At 46.7% G+C, this 19,784-nt stretch overlaps 1 pseudogene; it reads right to left on the bottom strand.

Annotated features, from left to right (window-relative positions):
* Nucleotides 1–257: 257 nt before the first annotated feature.
* Nucleotides 258–19,784, bottom strand: part of LOC147970501 (uncharacterized) — a 44,780-nt pseudogene continuing 25,253 nt past the window's right edge.

The following is a 19,784-nucleotide window of genomic DNA, read 5'->3' as shown; positions in this document are numbered from 1 at the left end:
TGTTGGCGATGGGCCTGGTGGTGTCGATGTAGTCTCATGTTCCGACGGCATCGTCCACCGCCTCCATTGCACTTGGTACGAGAAGAGTGCCGCCTCGTCCGCGCTTCATTGGGCGCGTCGTTCGCCGTCTAAGAAGAGCGCCGCATTGTCCGTGGCCACATCCGCTGGTGCGTCGTGCGCCACCTCTGTTGCACCCGGTGCGAAAAGAGTGCCGGATCGTCCCTGGCCACATCCGCTGTGTTCATCGTCCGCCACCTTCATTGCACCTGGTACGAGAAGACCACCGCGTCGTTCGCGGGCGTCTCCGCCCGGCGCGTCGTACACTGTCTCGATTGTACCTGGTACATGGAGAAACAAATACCATAGAGAGAAGAGGGCATGCTAGCTCATAACATCGCTCGCCACCTATGTATCCGCAGAGAGAGACTGCGAAGGCGCCACCACGCTCCTTCTTCGCGCTGCCTCCATCTGATGCATGGCTTTCATACCGCCGCCGCCGCCTGCGCGTCCATTATCGCGCGCTTGAGTTCTGTCCTCGGGCCCTTTTTTGGTTCCTCTTCGCCTCTCCTCAAACGTGAGACTCCGCTAGCTTTATATAGGCTGGCTGGAGTTGGATAGATGGCAACGCGCGGGGCAGTGCGATTTCTTTCCTTCTGTAATTTTTCTTTGCGTCCAAGTCTATACGAAGAAAAGGAAATAAACCAAAGACTTACCGATTCCTCTTGACTCTTGTCGTGCCGCACAAGGACGTTCTGGGCTTCTTCCCTTCTACTAGTTCTCACGAACACATCCACATCAAACACATAAAGAACGATCCGTATTGCGGGTATTCGGATGCGTATATACGCTTGCCGGCCAGTATGAGGATACCTGAATACGTACACATATATTTGTACACACCGGCCACACCCAACGTGCATAATAGTTGCATGCATTTTTTATGCTTGCATGCATCAAGTATCCTAAGGTGCCAAAGCAGCCATGCACGTACGCGCACATCCACCATGATCAATTCAAATGTAGTGTGGAGGATGTGTATGACCTGCATTTGAAGCTATTAAAATATGATTATGTGAGCTCTAGAAAAATTATAATAATATGATCACTATTAATAAATTATTATTAAAAAAATCATCGAACACCATGAACTTAGCATAAGCCGGCCTTCCGAACAGGGCATGATATGGGCTCTTGATTTTCACGACTTCAAAAGTCAAAGTTTCTGATCTTGAATCATGATCATCTTCAAAAGCCACCTCTAGGGCTATCTTGCCAACTGGGTACGCCGATTTATCAGGCACCACTCCATGAAAGACGGTGTTCGACGGTTTAAGACTCTTGTCAGTTAGCCCCATGCGACGGAAGGTATCATAGTAAAGGATATTGATACTGCTCCCTCCATCCATAAGCACTTTGGTGAACTTGTAGCCTCCGACTTGCAGAGCCACCACTAAGGCCAGATGACCCGGATTATCAACCCGGGGCGGGTGATCCTCCCGACTCCATAAAATGGGTTGTTCAGACCAGCGCAAATACTGAGGCACCACCAGTTCAACAGAGTTCACGGCCCTCCTGTGAAGCTTCTGATCGCGCTTACACAAGCTAATGGTAAAGACATGATATTGCCCACTATTCAACTGCTTCGGATTGCTCTGATAACTCGACTGCTGCTGCTGCTGATTCCCCTGATGGTTATAACCTCCCTAATTGCCCTGATTACCTTGATTGCCATGTCCGGTCTGATTGCCTTGGAATCCTGAACCGGAGCTGCGGCCTCCATAACCCGGCCCATGAAAACCGCCTCCTGAACCGCCGGGCGGGCCATTGTCGTATTGAAAGATATTGGAATTCTTGAACTCTCGCATGATGAAACAATCATTCCAAAGATGCGAAGCTGGCTTATCCTTCGATCCGTGCTTTGGACAAGGTTGATTTAACAGGCGCTCCAGATTGGGGCTTGACCCTCCGCCCCTCTGGGGCAGTTTTCCCTTACGACGCTGACCGTTATCCTGGGCGTTGGTGTTAGCCATAAAGTTCAGGCTATTGTCTACTTTGCGCTTACCGTTGTTCCCATGACCTGCCGGATTATGTTGTTGCCCTTGGCATTGCCGTTCTTTTTCCCTTGCCCTGGTTTGTCCTCTTCAGAATCAGGGTCCTTGGTACTAGCTGAATCGACATATTTAACCAAAGCGGCCATAAGCATTGACATGTCATTACAGTGACGTTTGAGCCTTCCTAACTTCAGTTTTAGCGGCATAAACCGGCAATTGCCTTCCAATGTCAAGACTGCTGTGTCCACATTGATGCGGTCTGATGAGTGTAAAATAGCTTAAACTCGCTTCACCCAGTGGGTTGTAGACTCCCCATCCTCTTGAATGCAGGCGGCTAGGTCCACAATTGACATAGGCTGCTTACACATGTCCTTGAAATTCTGGATAAACCGGTTTTTTAACTCGGCCCAGGACCCAATGGAGTTAGCTGGCAAATTTTTTAACCAAGTGCGAGTCGTTCCTTCCAACATCATGGTGAAATACTTAGCACATACCGCTTCATCCACATCCAGCATCTCCATTGCCATCTCATAACTCTCAACCCATGATTCAGGGGGAAAATCGGCAGTGTAATTGGGCACCTTACGAGGGCCTTTAAAATCCTTGGGCAGTCGCACATTACGCAAGGCCGGGGTGAGGCATGGTACCCCCAAAGAACTGAAGACCACACCTGGCTCCACTGAGGTGGTTGGACGAACCAGAGTAGGCTGACGGGTTGCGTGCTGAGCTTCTAACTCGGCCTCTCGACGTGCTCGGCCATGATCCACCACATCTTGTGCATTGGCACCACCACCCGCCGGGTTAGGTGTCGTGCACTGCTAGACACAGTCGGTTCATCAATATGCCTGTTGTAGCTCCGGTGTGGACGGGGGGTGGAATGGATCCTCTCACGACTATGCAAATAAGCCTGCTGCTGGGTTAAAGCCGTTTGGAGGAGTTCCCTCGCCCGTCATGTCTCAACCACCACTGGTGACTCGCCTTCGATCAGGAGAGCTGCCAATCATGAAGCGGCGGCCACAATGTTATTCAACGGGTTGGAGTAATGCCCCGGGGGCATCGGAACGCGCTATGACACAATGTTGTTCTGACGAGGCAAGTGTATCGCGCGCGTTTGAATCCGCGCTCCTATTACCGGTGCCTCAGTCCGGTTTACCACTGGCTAGTTACTGGTTCCTGCTCCTGGTGTGTTGAAGAGATTTCTTGGCTCATAACCCGGCGAGAGGTGTGACCGGTATCTCCTCCTCATGACATCATCTGAGGCACTCTGATCCAGCCTAAGCCAGTAGACCTGAGCTTCTAACTCGGCCTATTCTGTAGCCATCCTGGCGTTCTCTGCTTCCAGGTCCGCTTTAGCCTGAGTTATCTGATCCTTCACCTTTGCAATCTCCGCGTTGTGTCGATCCTGGTTTTCCGCGTCCACCTCCGTTGCTAGTAACGTTGCTAAAGTGTCGAAAAGGTCGGACAAACCTGAGCCGGAGGTGGTGCAGAGCCCCCTGCTCCTGTTGGCGTTGCTGTTGCTGAACCGGAGATCATTGCCGCGGTGGTAGAAGAGTGTTGCGCTGGTTGTGTACCGGCCAGGAAGACCGCGACCCGGCTTGGCAGATCGAGGGGGTCCAGAATACTGTTGCCATCAGAGCCTCCACTAATCCGGCCGTCCTGCAGCTGGTATAGTGACTCGGTCTCTCCAGTTGAAGACTCGTCATCAGAGCAGACAACGGTTTCGCCACCAGATGCCGATCTATCCTCATATTCCGCCCCATGGATGACACCTACGAAAACATGCTTTACGGCGGGCTGAACCTGGGCGGAGCTTGCACGCTGAGCCGACTCGATGATGTCGGTGCAGATGTCCGGCTCAGGGCCCGGTTCGCCGATCTTGCCGACGAAGACGTGAATTCCGCTAAAGGGGACCCGGTACCCGTACTCAATTGAACCGGCCTTGGGATCCCATTCTGCGTCGTAGATGTAGAGCTTGCCGCGACGACTCTTAGTCATCCAGCCCAAAGCGTATCCCTTAAGTCCTTCGAAGCTGCCCTTCAAGAACTCGAAACCATCGTGCGATATCCCCACGGTGGGCGCCAACTGTCGTGGTTTTGTCACGACAGATGTCCTCGTGAAAGGACTTAGTCGTGGAGCCATCGTTATGGGTTAGCTTAAAGGGGTTAAACCGGACAAGGGACACGAGAGTTTTATACTAGTTCGGCCCCTTACGATGAAGGTAAAAGCCTACGTCTAGTTGTGATGGAATTGTTGGGGTTTCGATGACCAGGGAGCGAATCCGCTTTGCCTGGGTTCGAGTTGTTGTTGTCTGTTGTCCCTAAACCGCCGCCGGGTCGTCCCTTTATATACATAGGTCGACGCCCGTCGGTCCACAGAGTCCCAAGGCCGGATCATCAAGGTGTCCAACTCATTCTATATCCTTCCTATCTTACAATACAAGTTACATGAGAAAGTCGGTTTACATCTACAGGCCTCAACTCGCCTTTGGGCCTTGGGCCTTCATAAAGCGCCACCAACCTTTATCTTCCTGGGCTTCTAATCCTCATAGAGTTAACCCGGCTACTCCTGGCCGGTTTACATCTAGTAGTAATATCCCCAACACCCCCCCCACCGCCCACCCGTCTGATTCCCCATTCGTACTCCATGGGCGCAAAAACTACCTATCCACCAGCCGCAAAACCCCGATGTCCTCCGTCCGCCACCCCATCCCACCCATCAACCACCGCCCTCCTCCATCACGCCGGAGCCGATACCCCGACGTCATCGTCCACCACAACCTCAACCGCAACGCCCTCCACGGCTAGTAGTTGAAGCCGAGGCCGAGGCCGAGCCGTCCGTACCCGAGCCAGTTCAACCACGCCGTCCTGCGCCTTACCGCTGCTGCTCCAACTTCGCCACCCTCCACCGCACCGGAGCTTTTCCTGCTACGCCATCCTTCGCCGCCTTGGATGTGCTTCCCCTCCGCCGATATACGGCCACGGCAACACAGTCAGCAATTTGGCCATGGGTTTGTCCAAGGATCCACGGTTCTCCAAAACATCGGTTCCCCTGGGAGAAAAAAGAAGATCGCCGCGACATATGGAGGAGACCACACTAGCAACCCATAAGGGTACTACTCTTCCCTTATTCGTGCAAATCTTATGTGTCTCCTTGAACGGTATTCATCCCATAGAAGACACTAGTTGACCGCTTCTTCTTCATACTAGATGTTCCTAGTAACTCGCGATGCACAAGGTTTCTCCTCATATACTATTTCACCTTCGCTAGAGGTCCGTCGCCCCCCTGAATTTCAATTCCTGGTCAGTTGATTCCCAGTTGACGGAAGCATTCCCTGGCGTAATAGGCGCTAGTCCGCCTATTACACCGGGGAAGCAGTGCCTCAGTGTTTATCTTAGGGGTGTGTGGAGCCTAGAGCTACTTGCGCCCGATCTGGAGGTCGGCCGGGATTAAAGGGATGGCCTGGGGGCGCTGCCAAGCATGGCGGTGGTGTGAGGTCGAGGGGAGGGCGGGGCGACGGAGGCAGGGGTCTGGGCCGGTGGTCGCTAGCAGTTCGAGAAAGATCGTCAATAGTGACTGGCGGGAGGTAGACGAAGGCCATCTGTCAGTTCCTTATAGATCGGACGGTTCATTAAAAAAATCGACTGGCCTATTTATTTTCAGTCGACTGTTATCTTGATATGATCACATGTGGTGGTGTGCTGGAGGAGTACCTGCATTTCCTATGCTCATATATTACAAAATCATACGGAGTAGAATCTAATTTTGTTTGTCAGGCAATGTTGTAGAGCTATCATATGTCTCCTGTCATTTATTTTTCAGCCACCTGCTATCTACTACTTTTACAGTGCACTAGTTCTACACACACTTCACCCATACTCTTCACTATTGTGTTTTTATGCAAGGGTATTTCAGAGTCTGCCTCGAGAGAAGCAGAAAAGAAAAGAGAGAAGTTGCTCCAGCTTTCTACGTGGGTAAGCACGGCACGTTACAGCGCTATAAAGGGTGCAGTGTCAGCAGATGGAGACGGTAAATGTAGCTCTGGAGTTGATGACCTCGCTCGCAATGAACCACCATCCCAGGTGCTTGCTTTAACTTCGTGGTGTCATATGTGGTTGCATGTTCCATATTGTGTCTAGCTTGTATTCGAAAGGCCAAAGTCAGTCTTTATTAAGATAAGGAAAGATATGTTTACATGAACCACCTTCCTGTGAGCACCAGAAGACAAATAGCTAGTCAGGGCACTGGCCGGGCCAGTGACAAGCCCAGCAAAGACAGGCATCACCTGGAAGCCAACTAAAAAGCCACGATGGTGGCGAAGCAGCCCGCCTCCCACCAGGCTCTCAGGTCCTAGATGATCATGCTCACCACTCCAGCCGGATGTCTAGCTTGTATTGCTTCCAATTTGGTTAAATTGCATTTGCCTAGCTTACACATTATACCTTTGAATATGACATGCCTTTCTGTTTTTGGTACATACTAGTACATCTGTGTATTAACCATGTTCTTACATCAAACTAATGTTCTTGTGTATCCCTCATCAATCACTTACGAGAGGCTGTCAGGCAAGTGGACTACTCCTCATTTAAAGAATGCAGCGTCAGCCTCCCGACATGATTCTCAAGAAACAGCAAGGCTATATGAAGATAGTGAACGTAGCTCTTTAGTTGATTACCGCATTTCCCCTACACTAGCATCGCAGGTGCTTGCTCTAACTTGGTAGCGTGATATGTGGTTGCATGTTGCATATGGTGTCTAGATTGTAATTCTTCCAATCTTGTTAAACTGCATGTGCTATTCTTCTTAGCTTATACATTATACCTGTTAATGTGACATGCCTTCCTATATTTACTACATAGTACATCTGTCTATTAAGCATGTCCTTACATAAAACTATTGTTTTTTTTGTACCCCGCATCAATCAATATGACGAGACACCTTTAGTATATGCAATGCGATATTAGTTGCATCTTTCATATGATTTATAGCATGCGCTGCTTCTAATTTGTTGAAATTCCATTTATGATGGGACGCTTTTAACTTGGCAGAGTCATATTGATTGCATCTTTCATGTGGTGTCTATCTTGCATTGCTTCTTACTTGTTGGAATGGTTTCTGCTTAGTTTACACAAACAGTTGTGAACATGCCATGTCGTCCTATTTTTCGTACATATTCCATCCTGGTATCATGTGTTTGCCTTACATCAAAGTAGTGATTGTCAGTATCATGCATGAATGAGTTCTGAAGAGAGAATTTTATTGCTTTTTCTTGTCGGTTTTACTTGACAATTCAAAATCAATAAAGCAGAAGGAAGTTAGCAAGGAAGAGGATAAAGGTGCTCCTTCCAAATGGAGGGCCTCTACAGTTTCTACTCCTCCATCCCCCCAAGATGATTTCCAAGACAAAAAATGCATAGACACTCAACGTAGTTGTGTTTATGATGAGCACGTCTCCCCTAGTGCACCATCACCGGTGCTCCCTCTAACTTGGCACTGTTATATGTGGTTGCATGTTATGTGTGATGTTTAGCTTGTATTGCTTCTAATTTTTTTGAATTCCATCTGCTTACTTTACACATTATACTTGAATAAGACGCGTGTTCCTGTTTCTAGAACATACAATATCTGTCTATCACACCATGTTCTTACATCAAATTACTATTGTTGTGTAACCTACAACAATCACTTATCATAAGACACGTTTGACTTCGGAGTGTGATATAGGTTACATCTCGCATTATTTTCTAGCTTGTACTACTAATTTGTTGAAATGGCACTTATGACGAGACAGTTTTAACTTAGTAGAGTGATATTTGTTGCATCTTTCATATGGTGTCTAGCTTTCATTGCTTCTAATTTGTTGAAATGCCTTCTCCTTAGTTTACACATCATAAGTTGTGAATATGCAATGGCACTAATGACGAGAGACCTCTAACTTGGTAGTGTGATGTTGTTTGCATCTTGCATATGATTTATTTCTTGTACTGCTTCACATTTGTTTAAACGCCATTTATGATGAGACACTGTTAACTTGGCAGAGCGATATTTGTAGCATCTTTCATATGGTGTCTATCTTTCATTGCATTGCTTCTAATTTAGTGAAACGTCTTCTTCTTAGTTTACACATCATAGTTCTGGTTATCTCTTCCGTCCTATTTTCCGTACATATTACATCCTCCTATCATGTGGTTGTCTAACATCAAAGTTTAGTTCGTCTGTATCACGCATCAATTTGTTCTGAAGAACTAAATTGTTATTCGTTTTTCTTGTCGGCTTGACTTAACATGGCACCGACAACGAGGAAGAAACACAGAATGGAAGGGAATGGGAACCGGAAGAATCCTGCAAATTCTGCTGGTACTGATGGTGCAATAGAAGGTCAAAGTCCATCGGAAAATTCTACAAACAGGGTATCACATGCAACACGAGCTGCAGAAAAAGCCAAACACAAACAAATAGCTGCCACCAAACAAGCAGAGACAGCCCTAGTTCTTGCAACACCTTCCACAGTACTACCAGCTGCACGAGTTACGCGTGCGTCAACTGAGCTAGCAGCATGTTCCCAAGCTATAGCGATCCGACCTCAGATGGTCAAGTCTCTGTGCTTCAGTGTCATCCCTGGATCGGTAATGCTGACACACACAATACTCGAGGATTTATAACAGAGTAGCAATCACACACTTATTACATTGAAAAGTCTCCAAAGAGAACTTATTACAATAATAGGGCTTAAGGCCATCTAATGCGATAACAGCGGAAGGCTTGGAAGATAAGGTGAGTCCATCAACTCCAATGGCATAGCTGAGCTGCACGGCAACGACCTAACGAACCTTACTCCTCGTCTGAAAAGTCTACAGCATAATACGTTGCAGCCCGAAAACGGGTCAGCACATGGAATATGCTGGCAATGTAACACAGTAGAGCAGAAACAGAATAATGCTATCACTACATGCATATATGGCTGGTGGAAAGCTCTATGGTTACAGTTTTTGCGAAAAGCCAATTTTTCCCTACAACAAAGGAATAGATTTTTATTTAACTATCATGGTGGTTGAAACATCATTGAGAAGGTACCCCCAACTCAATCCCAATTAAAGTGATTAACAACCCAACAATATTAATTAAACATGGTGAGATACATGTGATAACCCAAGTACTAGATACTCAAGAATTGTCCATAACCAGGGACACGGCTAACCATGATTAGATTGTACACTCTGCAGAGGTTTGTGCACTTTCCCCACAAGACTCGATCGCCCCCGTTGGATTTCTCGCACTACATGGTGTTTGAGAAACGGATAACCGAGACACAGTCTTTCAGAAACGTTAACTCTCTACTCCGGGTAGACCATACCAAACCTACAAAACCCACTACCTACTGATCTACCTCTTCAAGAGCTTCACGGGACTTACTCAACTATGCTAGAGCCCATAATAGCTTGTGGCTGCACACGGAAGTTTCTAGCATGAATTATCTCAGTTCCCTTTGAGCCTGGGTGGCGGTCCATAGGAAGATCACATGGATACCCCGGGATTTTCATAAAAAATACAGACAACACTGGGTTCCCCAGGTGCCTCAATCCACCCAGTTGTTTGACTAAGTTGCCACCTTAAGTTGAACCGTTAATTAACAATCTCACAGCTATCATGAATTTCACTCAAACCCAAACCACGTCTACGAGCATAGCATAGCAATGTAAGCAATACGTAGAAGTAACTCCCAAGGGTTTGAATATAACAGGGCAATAGGTTGTACCTCAGCAACTACTTCCCAACCCACAAGTTAATGATATCCTAATCATGTAATGTTTGAGGATTGGAACTAATGCATAAAAACTGGGTAATAATGGGATATGATCAAAGTGTTACTTGCCTTGCTGACGATCCACGAATCCTAGAGACTCGTGGTAACACGCTTCGCACTTCGGGAATTCTATCGCAAGCAAACAATAACATACATAAGTAACAAGCAACGGTGCACAACCAAAACTCAAATAAGCGAGTTTGACCAGAAGTTCAACTTAAGAACTCCGGTACGCAAAAAGAATCAAATCAAACGGAGCAACGAAACTCAAACGGCGAAAGAAAGAAGCTTCATTTACTAATCTGAAACTAGGTCAAATTTTACAGTAACAAAAACTTGTTTGAGTTGGTTAAACAGAAAGAGGGTTTCGAGACAAAACTCCAGACGCTTGAATCGCCTGATTCCAATAAACGAGCGAAAAGATAAACAGAAACTAAGATCGGATCAGAAATCGCGATCAAAAAAATTGCAGAATAAATCCGATAAAAGAAAACTGACGAACGGACTAACGAACGAGCGTTCGTTAGCTGTATCTAACGGGCGAGGAACCGTTCATTAAAACGAACGTTCGGACGAACGTCTGCTAACTAGAAGAACCGAGAAAAACTGGCGAATCCAAAAAAACGGATCTAGGGTTTCTAAAAAGAAACCGAACGGTCTTTATAAAAAAACCAGCGGCAGGGCACGGCGGCTACCTCCGGTGGGAAGGTCCGACGAGGCGAGGCAGCGGCGGGGCGGCGGCGACGGTGCTCGGCGGCGGCGGCTAGGCGGCGCGGGCGGCGGGGCTTGGCTGCGCGGGCGGCGGGGCTTGGTGGTGTGGTGTTGGGGCGGGGTGGCGGCGTATATAAAGGGCGGGGCGGGGCGGCTTGGAGGAGGGGGCAAGGCGCGGCGGCGGAGAGGAGTCCGGCTCGGACTCCTAGTCCGAGGCGGAGGCGGCGGCGCAGCCTGGCGCGAAGGCGGCGGCGCGGCCTGGCATGGCTGGGCCTTAGGCCCAGTCGGCGCGGGAACTTTTTTTTTTAAATAATTTCGCCGACCGAAATAAAATCCTAAAAAAATCTAAAAATGCCAAAATAAATTTTCACCGTCTAAATAAAATATTTAGGACGAGTTGAACATTTTCTTAGCCCTAAAATGCAATTTTGAAAATGTGCAATTTTTCTAATGCAAATAAAATCTGAATAAAACCAAATAAAATCCAATAAATGATTTTAATAGTTTTGCTCCGATATTTCAATTATTTTGGAGAAGTCATATTATCTCCACTCATTTGATTTAATATGAAATATTACTCGGAGAGAGAAAAATTATTAAAATCAAAATCCTCGTTTCATTATTAGATAAAAGTCAAATATGAAAACCGGAAAATCCCCAACTCTCTCCGTGGGTCCTTGAGTTGCTTAGGATTTCGAGGATTGTGAAACGGAAATGCAATAAATCATGATATGCATGGATGATCTATGTGTAACATTCCAAATTGAAAATTTGGGATGTTACAAACCTACCCCCCTTAAGATGAATCTCGCCCTCAAGATTCGGGTTGGCTAGAAAATAGGTATGGGTGGTCCTTGCGGAGATCATCCTCTCGTTCCCAGGTGGCTTCATCCTCAGTATGGTGGCTCCACTGAACTTTGCAAAACTTGATAACCTTACTGCGGGTGACTCTGCTGGCAAACTCAAGAATCTTAACTGGCTTCTCCTCGTAAGTCAAATCACTGTCCAACTGAATCGCCTCCAAGGGTACCGTACCCCTTAATGGTATATCAGCCATCTCAGCATGACACTTCTTTAGCTGTGAAACGTGGAACACATCATGGACTCCTGACAATCTCTCAGGTAACTCCAACTTGTAGGCAACTTCTCCTATCCGTTCCAAAATGTGATACAGTCCTACAAATCTCGGGGATAACTTTCCTTTAACTCCAAAATGTTTCACTCCTCGCAAGGGCGATACTCGCAGATATGCTCTATCTCCAATTCCGTAGGTTACCTCCTTGTGTTTTGAGTCTGCATAACTCTTCTGTCTGGACTGAGCAATCTTCAATCGGCCTCGGATCAATTTTACCTTTTCCTTAGATTCTTTAATCAAGTCTGGTCCAAACAACTGTCGGTCTCCTACCTCATCCCACATCAACGGTGTTCTGCACCTGCGTCCATACAGGGCTTCAAACGGTGCCATCTTCAAACTGGCTTGGTAGCTATTATTGTATGAGAACTCTGCATACGGCAAATTGTCATCCCAACTAGATCCATAATCTAGCGCACAGGCTCTCAACATGTCCTCCAAAATTTGATTGACTCTCTCAGTCTGTCCATCTATCTACGGGTGAAACGCTATACTGAAATCCAATCTCGTTCCCAAAGTCTGGTGTAACTGATGCCAAAACTTTGAAGTAAACTGTGTTCCTCGATCTGATACGATGGTCCTCGGAACTCCATGCAGACATACGATCCTGGACATATAGATCTTAGCCAACTTTGCACTTGTATAGGTGGTTTTCACGGGGATGAAGTGGGCTACTTTAGTCAAACGATCAACTACTACCCATATGGAATCATATCCTACTTTAGTCCTGGGTAATCCGGTGATAAAGTCCATGCCAAGTTTATCCCACTTCCATTCGGGTATCGGCATAGGTTGTAACAGTCCTGCTGGCTTCTGATGTTCTGCCTTAACTCTCTGACATACATCACATACGGCTACATACTCAGCAATATCCTTCTTCATACCAGTCCACCAGAAACGTTCCTTCAAATCCAAATACATCTTGGTGTTTCCGGGGTGTATCGAGTATGGTGAGTCATGGGCCTCTTGTAGTATTAACTTCCTGATCTCCTGGTTATTGGGCACATAAACTCGGTCCTCAAACCATAGGGTATCGTGCTCATCTTCACGAAAACCTTTGGCCTTTCCCTTGCCCATCTTCTCTTTTATCTCGGCAATCTCTTTGTCATCCTTCTGAGCTTCCCGAATTTTGTCCAACAATGTCGACTGGACCTCCATTGTTGCAATAAATCCTCTAGGAACAATCTCCAATCGAAGTTCCATGATGTCCTCTGCTAATTCCTTCGGCAGTCCTTTACTTTCAAGGATATTAGCATAACTCTTCCGACTCAATGCGTCTGCTACGACATTGGCCTTTCCTGGATGATAGTGTAGCTTCATGTCATAATCCTTTATAAGCTCCAACCATCTCCTCTGCCTAAGGTTCAGCTCCTTCTGGGTGAAGATGTACTTCAAACTCTTGTGATCCGTGTACACATCACAATGGTTTCCAATAAGGTAATGTCTCCAAGTCTTCAACGCATGCACTACGGCTGCTAGCTCCAAATCATGTGTGGCATAATTTAACTCATGAGGTTTTAGTTGTAGTGAGGCATACGAAACAACTCTTCCGTCCTGCATAAGCACACATCCAAGTCCTAAGCGAGAGGCGTCGCAATACACTTGGAACTCCTTATGTATATCTGGCAGTACTAGCACTGGGGCTGTAGTCAAACGTTTCTTCAACTCCTGGAAACTGGCTTCACATTCTTCTATCCATTTAAACTTGGTATCCTTCTTCAACAGTTCAGTCATTGGTTTTGCAATCTTGGAAAAATTCTCAATGAATCTCCGGTAGTATCCTGCGAGTCCAAGAAAACTGCGGATCTCGTTAACTGAAGTGGGTGCCAACCACTCAGTGACTGACTGAATTTTGCTGGGGTCTACTGCTATACCTTCTCCCGATATAACATGTCCAAGGAATCCGACTTCCTTCAGCCAAAACTCGCATTTGCTAAACTTAGCATACAACTGGTGTTCCCTGAGCTTCTCGAGAACTAAACACAAATGCTCTTTGTGCTCCTCCTCATTCTTTGAGTATACCATGATATCATCAATAAACACCACAACAAACTTGTCTAAATACTCCATGAACACCTTGTTCATCATGCTCATGAAATAGGCAGGGGCGTTAGTCAGTCCAAACGACATGACCATGTACTCGTATAATCCATATCGCATTGTGAACGCCGTCTTTGGTATGTCCTTCTCTCGTATCTTCAACTGATGATACCCTGATCGTAAATCGATCTTTGAGAACACTTTAGCTCCTTGCAACTGATCAAACAGATCATTGATCATCGGCAGTGGGTACTTGTTCTTTATCATCACTTCATTCAAGGCTCGATAATCAACAACCATCCTTAGGGATTTATCTTTGTTCTCAACCAAAAGTACTGGGGCTCCCCAAGGTGATGAACTTCTTCGGATGTATCCTTTCTCCAATAACTCCTTGATCTGTTTCTTAATTTCTTCCAGATCATTTGCGGGCATCCGATAGGGTCTCTTGGATATTGGTCCTGTTCCGGGTAACAGCTCTATCAAAAACTCAATGTCTTTGTCCGGTGGCATGCCTGGTAACTCCTCTGGGAAAACATCCGGGTAATCCTTTACTACCGGCACTTCCTCCTGAACAACTCCCGTAAGGGCATTCACTTGGCTCCCTTTTGGCACATGCCTAGACACATACTTAATCCTTTTTCCCTCTGGGGTGGTGAGATAAATTGACTTACTCGCACAGTCAATGCTTCCTCCATACTTTGACATCCAGTCCATACCCAATATCACATCCAATCCTTGCGACTCCAAGATAATTAGGTCGGACGGAAACACATGTGTGCCAATGGTTAAGGGTATCTGGTCACACCATCGGCTAGCCATATATTCTGCTCCGGGTGAACTCACTAAAAGAGGGGTCCTAAGGGTTTGGGTGGGTAGTTTAAACTTATCCATGAATCCCCTTGATATGTATGAATGCGATGCACCAGTATCGAAAAGAACAAGAGCGGTAAATGACTTAACCAAAAACTTACCTATTACCGCATCCGGCTGCTCTTCAACCTCCTCCACGTTAACGTGGTTCACTTGTCCTTTGTTGAATGGATTTGGCTTCTTCCCAGCGCTTCCATTTCCATTTCCATTCCTTCCTTTGGGGCAATCATTGGCATAGTGCCATGTCTTCCCGCACTTAAAACAGGTAACCTGACTTAAGTCTCTTTTGGCGGGAGTGGATGGGTTGGAGCGGTTCTGATTGTTGTTAGTTTTGTTCCCATTCTTAGCACCACTTTGGTTATGTGATCCTCCTCCAGTGTGGTTGTGACCTCCATGGTTATGAACAAGTCCTCCCGAGTTCGGGGTTAGGCGAGGCTTCTGCTGAGCTCCTGAGTTATACTTCCCTTGTCCATACTTTCTCTTGCGGCTCTCAATCTGCTGTTGTTTCCCTTCAATCATAAGAGCCTTATCTACCAACTCCTGGTAGTTGTTGAAGGTTGCTACCATCAACTGCATGCTCATCTCATCATTCAGACCTTCCATAAACTTCTCCTGCTTTGCGGCATCTGTGGCCACATCATCAGGGGCATAGCGCAATAACTTGCTAAACTCATCCACGTACTGAGCCACAGTACGGTTCCCCTGGCGTAGGTTGCGAAACTCTCGCTTCTTCATCTGCATAGCTCTAGTGGAGACATGGGCTGTGCGGAAAGCTTGCTGAAACTGGTCCCAAGTGACATTGGCTATAGGAGAAGTGGTTGTGTAATTCTCCCACCATGAGGCTGCTGGTCCATCCAATTGATGTCCGGCAAAGCGCACCTTCTCAGCATCTGTGCAACCTGCGGTGTTCAACTCCCTTCCAATTCGGCGTAGCCAATCATCAGCAACTATAGGCTCAGTGCTACTGGAAAACACTGGCAGCTGTAACCTTAGAAAACGGGCTAGGTTGTCTACTGGCGGTGGGTTGTTGTTGTTGTTGTTGTTGTTGTTGTTGTTGTTTTTGTTGTTGTTGTTGCCCTGGTTCTGAACTAGCAATTGCATCAAGGCATTCTACTGTTGGATCAACTAGGTGAGCTCCGGTAGGAGAGCAAAACCGGTGTCACGTCTCGGAGGCATCTGATGGGTTTAGATGGAAGAGATTAGAATAGAAAAGGGGTCTAATGAGAAAGCACTACCCATATGCACATGAGACAAACACAATCATTTCACTCAATCAATCAAGCAAGGGCATACAAACGGTCTAGAACTATCGCAAAAGTGCTCACTACTACTATATACATGGGGAAAATACTACTAATAGTTGGTGGTCATCTAGAAATTTTGTTCGGTGGAAGACTCCGTGATGTCTGCTCCAGCTTCGTCTTCAAAGTCATCATCACTAGGGTCGGAGTCGGTGTCGTCGATGATGATGTAGTCCTCGGGACGTATTTCCTTGGGTTCTTCTTCTTCTTCTATTGGTGCTAGTCCTCCCATGAATACTCCGATCTTCTTGACTAAGTCGTCATTCTTCTCCAGTAGTGTCTTGATTTCCTCCTCATATCCATCGCAGGTAAACTTGAGTTCTTCCTCCAGTTCGATGATCCTAGTCTTCGCCTTCTTCAAGTCCATCATGTCCGCACACATCTGGTTCTCCTGACGTCGAATGTGCTGGTTTAACTCCTGGATGAAAGCCGCAATGGATCTATCCTTCTTAGTGCTGATTACTTCCCATTTCTCGTCTCGGCGCCCACATATTTGGTAAATAGTGTCCTTAAGCTCCCTGTTGTAAACTTCTCCAATGCGTCCCATGGTGATGTGAGCTGCCATACTCTTTCCTAAACTCCAGGTTGGTGCGTCGAAGGAAAATTCTATGGGTTTAGAGGTTGGTGAGAACGTCCTTCCTGGAACTTGTACTTGAATCATCCAGCGCTCTTCTTCTGGTAAAGTGGCATTGTACGTCCCGGTGAAGCTTGGTATTCCAATATTCAAGTACCTAGTGACTTCCTTCAAGTGGCGTCCAAAAGGTGTGTCTTCATCCGGTTGTGCAAACTTGTTCTTCTTCTTCGTCATCCTAAAGAGTAGAAAATAGAGAGGAGTCAGAAATGAGAAGAGAAGTGTGACCTAGGGTTTATCTTAGTGGTCGTGTCCTACACTCAGCGTGTGCTCTGATACCATCTTGTAGCGACCCGACCTCGGATGGTCAAGTCTCTGTGCTTCAGTGTCATCCCTGGATCGGTAATGCTGACACACACAGTACTCGAGGATTTATAACAGAGTAGCAATCACACACTTATTACATCGAAAAGTCTCCAAAGAGAACTTATTACAATAATATGGCTTAAGGCCATCTAATGCGATAACAGCGGAAGGCCTGGAAGATAAGGTGAGTCCATCAACTCCAACGGCATAGCTGAGCTGCACGGCAACGACCTAACGAACCTTACTCCTCGTCTGAAAAGTCTGCAACATAATATGTTGCAGCCAGAAAACGGGTCAGCACATGGAATATCCTGGCAATGTAACACAGTAGAGCAGAAATAGAATAATGCTATCACTACATGCATATATGGCTGGTGGAAAGCTCTATGGTTACAGTTTTTGCGAAAAGCCAATTTTTCCCTACAACAAAGGAATAGATTTTTATTTAACTATCATGGTAGTTGAAACATCATTGAGAAGGTACCCCCAACTCAATCCCAATTAAAGTGATTAACAACCCAACAATATTAATTAAACATGGTGAGATACATGTGATAACCCAAGTACTAGATACTCAAGAATTGTCCATAACCGGGGACACGGCTAACCATGATTAGATTGTACACTATGCAAAGGTTTGCGCACTTTTCCCCACAAGACTCGATTGCCCCTGTTGGATTTCTCGCACTACATGGTGTTTGAGAAACGGATGACCGAGACACAGTCTTTCAGAAGCGTTAACTCTCTACTCCGGGTAGACCATACCAAACCTACAAAACCCACTACCTGCTGATCTACCTCTTCAAGAGCTTCACGTGACTTACTCAACTATGCTAGAGCCCATAATAGCTTGTGGCTGCACACGGAAGTTTCTAGCATGAATTATCTCAGTTCCATTTGAGCCTGGGTGGCGGTCCATAGGAAGATCACACGGATACCCCGGGATTTCCAAAAAAATACAGACAACACTGGGTTCCCCAGGTGCCTCAATCCACCCAGTTGTTTGATTAAGTTGCCACCTTAAGTTGAACCATTAATTAACAATCTCACAGCTGTCTTGAAGTTCACTCAAACCCAAACCACGTCTACGAGCATAGCATAGCAATGTAAGCAATACGTAGAAGTAACTCCCAATGGTTTGAATATAACAGGGCAATAGGTTCTACCTCAGCAACTACTTCCCAACCCACAAGTTAATGATATCCTAAACATGCAATCTTTGAGGATTGGAACTAATGCATAAAAACTGGGTAATAATGGGATATGATCAAAGTGTTACTTGCCTTGCTGACGATCCGCGAATCCTAGAGACTCGTAGTAACACGCTTCGCACTCCGGGAATTCTATCACAAGCAAACAATAACATACATAAGTAACAAGCAACGGTGCACAAGAAAAACTCAAATAAGCGAGTTTGACAAGAAGTTCAACTTAAGAACTCCGGTACGCAAAAGGAATCAAATCAAACGGAGCAATGAAACTCAAACGGCGAAAGAAAGAAGCTTCGTTTACTAATCTGAAACTAGGTCAAATTTTATAGTAACAAAAACTTGTTTGATTTGGTTAAACGGAAAGAGGGTTTCGAGAAGAAACTCCAGGCGCTTGAATCGCCTGATTCCGATAAACGAACGAAAAGGTAAACAGAAACTAAGATCGGATCAGAAATCGCGATCAGAAAAATCGCGGAATAAATCCAATAAAAGAAAACTAACGAACGGACTAACGAACGAGCGTTCGTTAGCTGTATCTAACGGGCGAGGAACCGTTCACTAAAACGAACATTCGGACGAACGTTGTCACATCCCTAGTTCTGGTATGACCTAGGCTAGCCCTTCATGTGTGCATCATGTTTAAATTCCGTTTAAATTTGAAATGAGGATTTGTGAAACCCTCAGAATCATCTCTGGAAATGACCCAAATAAAAAGTGCTCCAAAAGTCTCCAAGAAAATGTTCATGTTGCTCTCTGGAAATATTGGACTGAGATAAAAATCAAACTAATATTATTAGGAGCTCATAGATATTTATTCGTGGCATTTGGATTTAATGAATAATTATTTGCTTTGGATATATATTTGTTATATATATAATATATGTCCAAAAATTATGTTAGTTGTTGAGGAGCTCTGGAATAATACCACTAGCTCCTGCAAAAATTGGCATAAGTAAATAAAATGATTTAGTATTTTATTAAATCCAAACAAATGTCAGAAAAATAGAAAACAGAAACAAAAATAAAAAAACAGAAAGCTTACCTGGCGCCTCAGCCGGCCCAGTGGTGCGGCCCACTGGCCCAACCGCCAATCGTCGTCCTCCTGGCGACGACAGAAGGACAGGGGCATGCGCCGGCGCGCGCGGCTACGCAGCCGGCCGTGGCCACGTTCCCCGCCACCTCCTGCTTCTCCCTCTCGTCGCCTGGATCGCCCGCGCGTCGCCACGCACCCCCCCAAGCCTCTCTCGCTCTCTCCCGTGCCATTCTCTCCTCCCCCTCGCTCCCTCTCTCGTGGCCGAAATCGCCGTCACCGCCGTCCATAGCCACCGTGGCCTCGGCCACTGCCGCACCTCCCCGACACGCTTCCCAGCTCCGCTGCGACCCCCCCTCTCCCTCCTCACCGAGCAAAGCAACCCGGGTAAGCTCCGCTTCATCCTCGGCGCCGTCGTCTTCATCTCCGGCCGCTGGAGATCGTCCTCACCGCCCCGCCGACTCCATCCTTCCCCGAGCTCCCCAACGACGCCCGCCGGTCCCCTGTGAGCCCCGCCGTCGTTCCCCCTACTCCTCTGGCCTTCTGCGCCCTCTAGCCCCTCTGTCGCACACCACCGAACTCCGGCCGCTGCCGCGAGCCTCGCTCCGGCAAGCTCCGCCGCCCCCGCAACCTCCCGTCGCCTCCGCCGGATGCGCATGAGCGCCAGGAACCCACAGAGCCCCTCCGCGCGGCGTTTGGT

Source organism: Triticum urartu, chromosome 5A (genome assembly GCF_056163025.1).
Source record: "Triticum urartu cultivar PI428250 chromosome 5A, HENAU_Tu73, whole genome shotgun sequence".
Lineage (NCBI taxonomy): Eukaryota > Viridiplantae > Streptophyta > Magnoliopsida > Poales > Poaceae > Triticum > Triticum urartu.
The sequence above is the reverse complement of the archived record's forward strand: the minus strand, read 5'-3'. Positions and strand labels throughout refer to the sequence as shown.